This window comes from Chinchilla lanigera, unplaced genomic scaffold, assembly GCF_000276665.1.
Source record: "Chinchilla lanigera isolate Chin_1 unplaced genomic scaffold, ChiLan1.0 scaffold00042, whole genome shotgun sequence".
In the NCBI taxonomy this organism is placed as follows: Eukaryota; Metazoa; Chordata; class Mammalia; order Rodentia; family Chinchillidae; genus Chinchilla; species Chinchilla lanigera.
Genome location: NW_004955443.1, coordinates 16,003,974 through 16,016,356, shown reverse-complemented (window position 1 = coordinate 16,016,356; position 12,383 = coordinate 16,003,974).

Here is a 12,383-nt window from a genome sequence, read left to right as displayed (position 1 = left end):
TACAAAAAACAGTGTAAGCTCATGTCTCTAAGGGTACAAAATCCTACTAATTACCTGTTAATTAAAGATTTTGATAGGAAACAGTATTAAGAATGTTAAAGCAATTGGCTAGGATATAAAGTTAAAGATTATTTCTTATCAGACACCATTCTAAATCTTAATAATGTACTTCTCCATTTAAAGAGCAACTCCATTAGATATTATTATTATCATTTCTATTTAATGTTTCAGGAGCTAAAATATAGGGAAGGTAGAGGATTTGTCAAGGGAGATAAATGCGGGAGCAGGGTTTGTGCCACAGATACAGCAGCACAGAGAACCAATTCTTAAGATACAGAGTAGAGCCCCCTCCCCAAACTTACATTTTCCCAGGGACGTGCGTCAAATATAAAGTACATGATTCTTGACAGGGCAGACAGAGTATAGACCATGGGGATGGCTGCTATGCTCCACCAGTTTGCACTGATGGACAGAAGTCTAGCCTTTCTTATTTTCTCTTCCAACTACTTCTCATTTCTATGTTTAGAGCTAGGAATCATCATCAGAGCCAAGACATCTGGAGCTGCGTGAATCTTCTGTGAATTTTCCCATTAAGTCAAAATTGCTCAATCCTCATACTTTAAAGGAAAGAAATAACAACTAGTCAACTAAAAATCCCTTTCAAATTCCAAAAGTAATGAGTGAAATATAGAATCCTAACAAGGTTGCTAATGGTCAAGATGAATGATGCTTTTGAGGGAAATAATATACGAGAATTACTTTCTGAATCACTTATTCCTGTGCTTCAGTACTTGTGAGCCAAAAAGAAAGATCAGTTTGAATATTAAATGTATGTATGTATGTATGCCTTCTACTGCATCCAGAATATCTAGATATGTTCATAACTAATGATGCAGGTATATAAAATAGATCCTTAAGATAAAGTGCAAAAACTCATTTTAAGTGTTGGTCTAGTTTACGTTAAGATAATTCCATTATTTAAAATTAAGCTAATGTTTTCTGAAACTAGTGTCTCAGCTTTGACCATGAATATTCCCATGTAACAAAAATGTAAAATTTTCTGCAACATAACATCTATTTTTAAGAAGTATGCCTTTGGGGCTGGGGATTTAGCTCAGCGGCAAAAGCGCCTGCCTGGCAAGTGCAAGGTCGTGAGTTTGGTTCCCGGTACCGGAGAAAAACCAAAAAATAAAAAAAAATAAAAAGAAGTATGCCTTCAAAAATGCTTAAATCTAGGTCGTTATACATCCAAGAAAGAGAGTGGAACATTCCTAGAAAAAGAATAGGACAGTGGTATTTGGAAACTCTTTCCAAGTTTCTACTGATCTGCAGGCCTTTTTAATTCTTTATTATACTACATTAATTTATTTATTTCTCCCATAGTGATATTTCATAATACCAATTCAATCTTTCCCCATTAGGCTAATTTGAGCAAGGCAGTGCTTTGCTCCTTACACTTTTGTCCTGAGTTCAGGTTGACTCTTCAAGGATATTGTTTATTTAAGAGGTATTGTGTATGCAGTTTTAAATCTTATGAAGGAAAGATGCTACATAAATCTTACATATGTGTCGTATTCCTAATTACGATTTCCAATGAGAAGAAAGACTCAAGGTTGAATCCTCATTGAACTTTTTTCCCTCACATTTCCTATGATTCACTGTACCTGTGCAGCTGGAAATAAAACCTATCAGGTTCCCAATAAAACTTGATGGGTTTTAGAACACATTCTAAGACTGCTCATTAAAGATATGCATTACACTGGGGTTATTATGACACTCACTAAATGCTGACTAAATCCATTTCTGCAAAGCTCAAGCTTTTAACAGACTTGTCAATATTTTAGTAGACATCACCTTTAGCACTATCAATCGGTCGACATTATAAATGTCACTTTTCCTAGATATTTAGTTAGAAATTTATTACCAACTTTTTCACAAAGGAGAAACCCACTGTAGCAATATCTGGTATTAAAAATATAAATAAATGCATGTGATGAAAGAAAGAACAAATGGAATATATATTTCTTAAAATTATTCTCATCTCAAAATTTGTTGAAAATTTAAAAAATAAATTAATAAACATTGCAGTCAGCTTTAATGGTGAAAATTAGCAAATTACTTAGGTGCAGTTGGGTTCATAACGCTTCAAATTTAATTGCATTATGATGATTTATATTTATATTTTAATATTAACAATTCCTTCCTTAATATCCATTTTTTTTTTCATATTTCAGTGCATCTGCATTGAAAGAACCATTAGGCATTATATGACATGGATTTTTGTGGCAAGATTATTCTAAAATTAAATAATTTATTCAAAACTATTAACTCTGGAGCAGTAAAATCATTAGCCATATAATAGCATTTATGCTGGTAAAATATTTCACAATAATTGAGTAGTCTGTGTTTATTTGTCCATCAAAATTTTATTTAGCTTCTAGTTAGTATAAAGAATAAAACTTGTGGTCCTTAAACATGGACGCTGGTAAAGATGCACATCAGAAGAAGACAGTGGGGAATGAGCGAAATGAGACTCAGAGAGAGAGACATTCAGCTCCATTTTTGGCATTGCAGCACAGGCCCTACTGATTGTATGCCAAAAGCTGGGAGTGAAAACTGATTTTAGAGATAAGCTTCATAATGACTGTGCAACATCAAGCCATTCTATTTTGGTTTCCTTACCCAGCTGAAAGACTGCAAAACTTTTCATTTTCTTGATACTGACTGATCCTTCTTCTAAATTTTATTTTATTAGTACCTGCTCGCTGAGGATGATATCTACATTCATCTTAGGTAGTAGGTATGTGTACATAACACATCTTGACTCTTAATCCCCTTTACTCCTGACTCACTTCCCTCTCTGGCTTAGTTACTTTTCTCATTGCTGAGACACAATACCCAACTCCCTCAAGTTACAGGAGCAAAGGTTTATTTGGCTCACGGTTTGTGGAGGTTTCAGTCATCATTATTTGGCTCCAAGGCAGGGTGGATGGCAGACAGGTGTTGCAGAGGAGAAACAATTCATGGTGAGAAGAGGACTGCAAAAACAAACAAACGAGGGACAACTGCAGCTCTTTTTATCCCTTATTTTCATTCAGGCTACTTAAGGCAGGTAACACTCACACACTTATTCCTAGTGCCATTGATCCTCACATTGGTTTAACATAGGCAAATCAATAAATGTAATGCACTACCTAGAGAGAAACAAGAACAAAAACCACACAATAATATCAATAGATACAGAAAAGGCTTTTGACCAAAGCACAAACCCCTGTTTGCATTAATTCATGTTCTGATTTACGAGTGGAAAATTTCTCCAGAATATTTAGAGCAATAATTTGCTAATATATCATGTTCTTCAAATGTATATTAGATCTACATATATTATAAATGGTAAATGAAAATATACTGTATTCAGTGTTAAAGAACATTAAACATTATAATTTGCTCAGCTTATTTGGGAAATTCCATTTCTAGACACTACATTCTAACAAGATTTGGGGATATATCAAGTCATAGTACATAAAAGAGGAGCATACATAAAAGGGACAGTATATAAACATATACGAGCTCCCTCACATAGACTATGGCAATACACAAAGAACAAGAAGATGGGAGATATAAAGTGGTCTTTGTTTAATTTCTTCCCTTGTTCTTTCCAGCTGTATAACAATAAAACATCAAAAAACAATTACCATACAAAGTGTTTGGTCTAACATAGAAATGCAAAATTAATCAAGGAGAAAAAGTTATTATAATCATGCAAATGTTTATGCACATATGTTAAATTATAAATATTTAACAAATAGTTTAAGAAGTAATAACTATATTACTGCTTTGCACATTTAATTTAAAAACATTGTAAGTCAAATTTTCTTAGAAATGTAAAAGTTCTAAAGTATCAAATTAATAATGCCTACAAATTTACTTTTATCAAAAAATGAGAGTTTGCTGTTCAAGTACGTTGGTATAGACTAACTAGAGAGATAATTGAGTGAGTTAATGAGTGTTTTATCGCTCATGGGCCATTAATATTGTAAAGACAAAACTATTTTATCCAAATTTAAATTTTTATTTTCAACATGTTTGTCATCTCAAATACAAAATTATTTGAATGGACAAAACTAATGATTCCATGACTTTGTGTTTGCAGAAATCTTAAATATGTAGCATTTTGCTTTAAAAACACAAACATACATTAACTAACATACATTAACTAACAACGTATCAAAGATCTCCCTTGTGGTTCTCTGTACCTCTAACTTTATCATGATTTTTCTGTCCTAACTAATGACTTTAAACATGATAATTTCTGAAGAATCCTAAAAGCAATAGCTATATTTTTTCCCAATTATGTTTGATGATTTGCTCAGCACCATCTACATATAGATATCCTTATATATCATTATTTCATTAACTTATACTTTTGTTATACTTATCTTTATAAATGAGGAAATAAATGTCTCTTTTTATTTTGAGACAGGGTTCCACTAGGTAGTTCAGGGTGGCCTGGAACTCACTATGTAATCCAGGCTAGCTTTAACCTCATTGTGATCCTCTTACCTCAGCCTCCCAAATGCTAGGACTACAGGTATGTGCCACCATGCCAGATTGTCATAATTAATATTTATGTTAAAACAATGACAGAGAAGAGAAAATAAGAAGCAAAGACAAAATTCTTGAAAACAATTTATTTATTATAATTAACATTTTCAAGTTTGTTAATGTAAGATTTTTGGTGAGGTTGAAAAAGATTTTTGCTCTATAGTATCATGATATTATACAGCTTTGAATTGAAACATTTTGCACATGATAGTATAAGAATAAATATATACTGATGTGTTCAGACAAATTTGAAACCAATAGTCTCTGCCACTGACTAATGCAAATGTTGAAAATAAAAAATACATAATTTTTATTCAAAGTTAATGTACATAGCTTACATAATTAATCTCATTAATGTCATATTTAACAGTACTTACATTTTGCTATTTTAATAACAAGAGTTAGTGTCTTATGAGATAAATGACATCATGAGGACTACATATTAGGAATAAAATCATTGCCAATTATTTTAAGTATAACTTTTATTATGTTATTAATAATTTTGTAATCAAAAACTTTAACTTTAGCATAAAATTCCAGTCTTGCTTTTCACCTTGTATATACATGGGGACAATAAAATATATGCTTCACAAAACTCAACAGAAATTAGATTTCCTGCACTCTCTGTAGAAAATCTCAAATCTAAAATATTAATATATTTTGTCCTTAGTGTAATATTTACCAACACACAAAGGTATATAGAATTCTATTCTTCACTTCATTTCCTGCAGACTATTCTCACATTACTAATTCAATCAGTTATTTATATATCAGATATCAGTTTTTCTCATATATTTTCATGTAGTTATCTAGGTGTATTAGTCTTCATATGTCAAAATATCATGTATTTATTCTCAGATATTTACCAAAGCCATACTTTATTTTTGTGCTTTATTGAGTTAAACACAGCTATATTTTATAAAACAGACATAGTTTGCTTTTATATGATGCATTTTCTTGACTGTTATTTTTTACTTATAGTACTTTTCCATGAAATTTTGTTGTTGTTGTTGCTATATTTTTAAACAGGAATTGAACTCAGGACTTTGTGCTTGCCAGGCAGGCACTGTGCTCCATGAAGTTTTATATTAGCTCTTAAATGATTTAAGCAGAGGTACATGGAACTCTGATTCTGTATTTTGTATTTCTCTTTACTTCTTTTATGGTAATTCTCAAGAAAGTATTGATAAGCATCAAAAAATCCAAGCTGACAAATTTTTCCTTGCTTATCTAATGATTTGATCTGCTCTAAAGCTTTCCTTAAAAAATATATAGGACAATAAGTACATGATAGTTTTTTGTATCTTTAACTAATCATGATTTTTCTTTGCTAACTAATGACTTAAAAGTTCATAAATATCTGAAGGATACTAATAGCAATAGGCATAATTTAAGATACTTAGTGAAATGATGCAAGAATTTTAAGATTTTTTTGAGTTATCTGTGAAGTGAAGAGGTACAGGTTCTAAAAGTCTTATTTTGTCTCTACATACATGTGAATAGAGAGGTTATTTATCCTTCCCAAATACTGAATTTCTTCATAGACTAAACTGACAAGACACAGGAAAATTTTTGTTGGAAGCTGACCAGTTCTTGCCAACCCACTAACACACATTGAGCTTTAAAAAATGAGCTATGAACATAATCATGACCTTAGATAAATAATTTCAGAAACTTTTTTCCAAGAGCAGTTGACTATTAAGTGACCAATTCTTTAAAAGAAGTAATTCTGAAAAGTGGGGGTTCATTATTTTAAACATCTATGGTTGCCAGCACAGCTACACTGGATAGTTTGTGGTTGAGAAAATCATGTCCATGAATTTCATGAGAGGATACTTGTTCCATATTTATTAATGGCAAAAGGGTGTTCTTTGGTATAAGTGGCCCCTTTAAAATTCAGTTATTGACTATGCGATGATATTAAGAGTTGGGGTTATAAAAGATAATCAGTGCACCAGGATTTTTCCCTTATGACCTTGATTAAGACTCATATAAAAGAAGCTTTACGTAGCATTTGCCTCTCTTGTCTTTGCCTCCCAGCACATGAAGACATAGCCTTCCTTTCCTCAGAAAGATGCAGCAATGAAATGCCACTTTCTTAGCAGAGAGCAGCCCTTAGTAGACAACAGCTTTGCTGATGTCTTGAGTTTACCTCGAGGACTTCCTTGCCTCTCCATAACTGTAAGAAATCCATTTCTACACTAGATCATTACTCAGTTGCATGCATTGTTACAACAAAACAGTGTGTGTGTATGTGTGTGTGTTTGTGTGTGTGTGTGTGTGTGTGTGTGTGTGTGTGTGTGTGTGTGTGGTGTTTCTCAATGAGAGTAAACAGTGGAGGGGGTTTTCCTTGTTATGATCTTGTAGTTTGTGTGAATACATTCTTTCCACACACAGTTCATCAAACTGAATGCCTGGAATAGTCATGGCACATAAATTATTAGCTGGTTGTAGAATTATTGATAGACTGTACAACACATTAAGCTTTTAAATCCCAGTCATAGTGGGATGATAATAATGTCATACTTAATTTCTAGCCCATTGGACTACAATGACCTTAGTCCTTTTTGTGCAGCAATTAGTTCTTCAATAGCTTAGCATTTTTTATTGCTGAAAAGTAACAAAAATAAAATCAGTGTTGTGTTATTTTATATCTGTTGATATTTTTCTCTAGTCATTATAACATGATGTATTTTATGGCAATAATTCAAGGGAAAACTGGTCATTTGTGATGATCTTTGATCTCTGTGTTGCTGTTTCCCTTTTGAAAGGATTACTTTCAGGAGGAATGTTGTATAAACCCATGCAATGTGCTCTGATGAAAAGTACATTACTTTACAGTCCTAGTTCTACCATCTAAGGCAGGGGTCTTTGGAAAATGAGCCCAAAGTTATTTAAAAGTTTTATTTACTTTTAATAAACTTATGTTTGGTAATTAACCACATAATTGATTATGTTATTTATAAAATAACCCAATAAAATATTGCATATAATTCTTTATAAATCCTAAGATCCACATACATGTTAGCTTATTAGAAAAAATTTAAAAATAATTTACCTGGAATTCCTCACTCAGAAGCCCCGGGCACTGCTCTCACTGGGGTTCTTGTGTGGGCCCTCCCTACATGGGCCCTGCACCAAGTGAGCGAGTGCTCCAAGAGCTGCTGGTCCCGTGGAGTGATTCTGTGCTTTACTGCCACCACCACAGTTCCCAGCTGAAACTCGTAGAGAGAGCCAAGTATTTTCCATCTACTTCCTGGGGGCAGAGAAGGCTACGCAGGACCCCACTGCCATTACAGTCTGAGTCTCTGCCCTCCATGCACCCACAGCAGACAGGAATTCCTCACTCAGAAGCCCCAGGGGTGGCTCTCACCAGGTTCGACTGTGGGCCCACTCTGTACAGGCCCTACACCGAGTGAGTGAGTGCACCAAGAGCTGCTGGTCCACAGTTCAAGTGCATGCTTTACTTGTCCACAGACACCGTGGGGGGTTGCAGGCACCAGCAGTCTGTGATTGCTGTTGGTCCAGCTCACATCTGGTTTCTGTATGTGTCCTAAACTGACAGGAGACACAGAATCAGGAGGTTTACAATCTGTCGACCCTGCAGTTTGTGTCTGGGTTTTGTCTACACCCTAAACTGTCTGGGGACATAGGTCCACTGGACCAGGATTGTCATACTAGTGCAACCCAAATCTGGGCTGTGCACGTGTCCTGAACTGTAAGGGGATGCTGGATCAGATGGTCAGCCACCAGCTGACACCAATGCCTACATCTGAGACCTGGGATAACTAGATTCAAATCAACAACTGCCAGAAAACCCCAGACTAAGTAGTGCTTCTCAGGGGACACTGAGGGGCAAACCTGACCAAGAGGAAAACTAGGGATGCTAGCGGCCTTTGCTGTGCAGTGACTGAAGAGGAAAACTGAGCTTTCTGCATGCAGTATCAAACATGATAAAACAAAGGGTTAAAACACGATCCCAGAACTCCACCCAACTCAGAAAAAGTCCAGGAGATATCAACATAGGAGAACTTGGTAAACACATGCCTGAAATAGCTGAAATGATTGCAATGGAAGTAAAGAAACAACTCCATATGGCCATAGAAGAGATGAGATCAGAAATAATCTCTCAGGCAAAAAATGAAATGACAATAATAATGAAAGAATTGCTCAAAACGTCTGAAGAAGAAACATATAAGAAAATAGAAGAACAAAGGCAATGGACAGAAGGCTTAAATGAAAAACATAGAAAGGACATAGAACACATGAACCAGATTCAAAGAGACTTCTAGGAAAACAAAGCTGCCATTGAAATTTGCCAAAACCACTTGAATGAAGCTGAAGATAGAATCTCAGGCTTTGAAGACAGCATGGCAGCTAGTGACTGTGAAAGACAAGATATTGCAAAATCAACAAAGATCCAGGAAAAGTCAATTCAACAGCTGCAGGAAGAGGCAAAGAGGAATAATGTATGACTTATAGGAGTCAATGAAAAATCAGGAGGCAACACAACTGACATAAAAAGAATATTTGCAGAAATAATAGCAGAAAATTTCCCAAGTATGGAAACAGAACCTAATATACAGGTAAATGAGGCATATAGAACTCCAACCAACCACAACCAAAATAAGACTACACTCAGACATATAATAGTCAAGTTCCCAGATCTCCAGCAAAAGAACAGAATATTAAAAGCTGCTAGAGAAAAGAAACAGATTACCTATAAAGGAAAGCCCATCAGAATCATGGGAGATTTCTCAGTGCAAACCATTCAATCAAGAAGAGCTTGGAGTGAAGTATTACAGGTCCTGATATGAAACAGCTTCCAACCAAGACTGATGTATCCTGGCAAACTATCCCTCAAATTCAATGGAGAAATAAAATATTTCCACAACAAAGAACAGTTCAAGAACTTCATGAGTGCCAAGCCAGCATTACAAGGAGTACTAAAAGATATTCTAGACAGAGAAAAATCTGATCTCAATTTCAAGATCAACAGAAGAAATGAAGTGTCAAGAACAGCAAGTAGGTGAACAGATAGAAAAAGGAGGACACCAAAGCAATTACATACCATGACAATGATAAATCAATACTTATTAATTATAACTATAAATGTTTATGGCCTCAATTCTCCAGTCAAAAGAAACAGACTGGCAGAGTGGTTTAAAAAACAAAATCCAACAATATGCTGTATGCAGGAAACACATTTTACTCGAAAGGAAATCCATACACTAAAAGTCACAGGATGGAAAGCAATCCTCCATGCAACAGGAACCCAGAAAAAAGCAGGGGTAGCTAATCTGTTTGCAGACAAAGTAAACTTCAAACCAAGAACATTCAAAAGAGATAAAGAAGGTCACTACATACTAGTCAGGGGAAAACTGCAAGAGGTTGAGATAACAATCATAAACATGTATGTACCAAATATTGGAGCTCCAAATTATATAAGACAAATCTTAACAGGCATGAAAACCCATACAATTAATAATGCTATTGTAACAGGGGACCTCAACACCCCATTGACACAAAGAGATAGGTCAGCAGGACAAAAAATCAGCAAGGAAATAACAGAACTGAACCAAAACAAATGGACTTAGTAGAGGTATACAGAGTGTTCCACCCCACAACGCCAGAATACACATTTTTCTCAGCAGCACGAGTCCTTTTCTAAAATAGACCACATCCTAGCCCATAGAGCATACCTACCAAAGTGTAAAAGAACTGAAATTATCCCATGCATATTATCCGACCACAGTGCAATGAAATTTGAAATTAATGACAAAAGGAACTCCAAAAACTCCGTAAACACTTGGAAATTAAACAACAACCACCTGAGCAACCAATGGGTCACAGAAGAAATTAAAGAGGAAATTAAAAAATACCTACAAACAAATGAAAATATAGCTACTGACCAGAATCTATGGAGGCAATGAAAGCAGTCCTCAGAGAGAAATTTATAGCAGTGAATTCACACATAAGGAAAACACAGAAAGAGAACAAATAAATAGCCTAATGCTGCACCTTAAACTTTAATGAAAAGAAGAACATGTCAGGCCCAAAAGCCCAAAGATGTGAGGAGATTATTAAGATTAGGCCAGAAATTAATGCAATTAAGACAAAGAAAACCCCCTGAAAATAAATTATTCAAAGAGTTGGTTCTTTGAAAGAACTAAATAAAATTGATAAATCCCCAGCCAACCTTATCAAGAAAAGGAAGGAAATAACTGTGATTCCTTCAGTAAGGAATGAAAAGGATGAAATTACTACAGATTCCACAGAAATTCAGAAGATTATTAATACCTACTTTGAAAATCTTTACTCCCTATCTTTACTTATAAGATAGAAAATTCAGAAGAAATGGACAGATTCCTAGATATGTACGAATTACAAACGTTGAGTTAAGAAGATGTAAAATTCCTGAAAAACCCAATATCAGTTATTGAGACTGAAAATGTGATTAAAAACCTACAGACAAAGAAAAGCCCAGGCCCGGATGGATTCACAGCAGAATTTTACAACACATTCAGAGAAGATTTAATACCAACACTCCTCAAACTCTTCAAGGAAATTGAAAAGGAAGCAATTCTCCATAACTCATTTCTGGAGGCAAGCATCATACTGATACCAAAACCAGAGAAAGACCAAACCAAGAAAGAGACCTACAGACCAATCTCCCTAATGAATATAGATGCAAAGATACAGAATAAGTTACTAGCAAATAGAATGCAGCAAATTATCAAGAATATTATACATCACGACCAAGTCAGATTCATTCCTGGAATGCAGGGCTGGTTCAGTATTCACAAATCTATAAATGTTATATGCCATATCAATGGAGCCAAGGACAAAAACCACATGACTATCCTAATAGATGTAGAAAAAACCTTTCTACAAGGTTCAACACGCATTCATGATAAAAACTCTACAGATAATAGGAATAGATGTTCTTGACCTCAACCTGATCAAAGACTTCTATGACAAACCACCAGCCAATATCATACTAAATGGACAAAAACTGAAATTTTTACTTTAAAATTGGGAACAATGCAAGGATGTCCGCTGTCACCACTCCCGTTCACTATAGTCCCAGAACCACTAGCCAGAGCAATCAAACAAGAGAGAGAAATAAAAGCAATAAGAGTAAGAAAGGAAGAAGTAAAACTATCACTATTTGCAGATGACATGATACTTTACATGGAAGACCCCAAAAACTCCACAAGAAAACTCCTTGAATTAGTCAACTAATTCAGCAGTGTAGCTGGATAAAAATCAACACCCAGAAATTGATAGCATTCCTATACACAATTGACAAACAGACTGAGAGAGAAGTTAAGAAAACCATACCTTTCACAATAACATCCAAGAAATTGAAATACATAGGAATCAATCTAACAAAAGAAGTAAAAGATCTATTCAATGAAATCTACAGTACTCTGAAAATAGAGATTAAAGAAGATTTGAGTAAATGGAAAATATACCTTGCTCATGGATAGGAAAAACCAAGATTTTGAAAATGGTCATACTCCCAAAACTGCTGTACAGATTCAACGCAATTCCCATTAAAATACCATTACCATACTTCACAAATCTTGAGAAAACATGCCTTCAATTCATCTGAAACCAGAAGAGACCCAGAATAGCAAAAGCAATCCTGGGCAACAAGGACAAGTCAGGTGGAATCACAATCCCTGACCTGAAATTATACTATAAAGCTACGGTCATAAAATCCACCTGGTACTGGCTAAAAGACAGACCTGAGGATCAATGGAACAGACTGG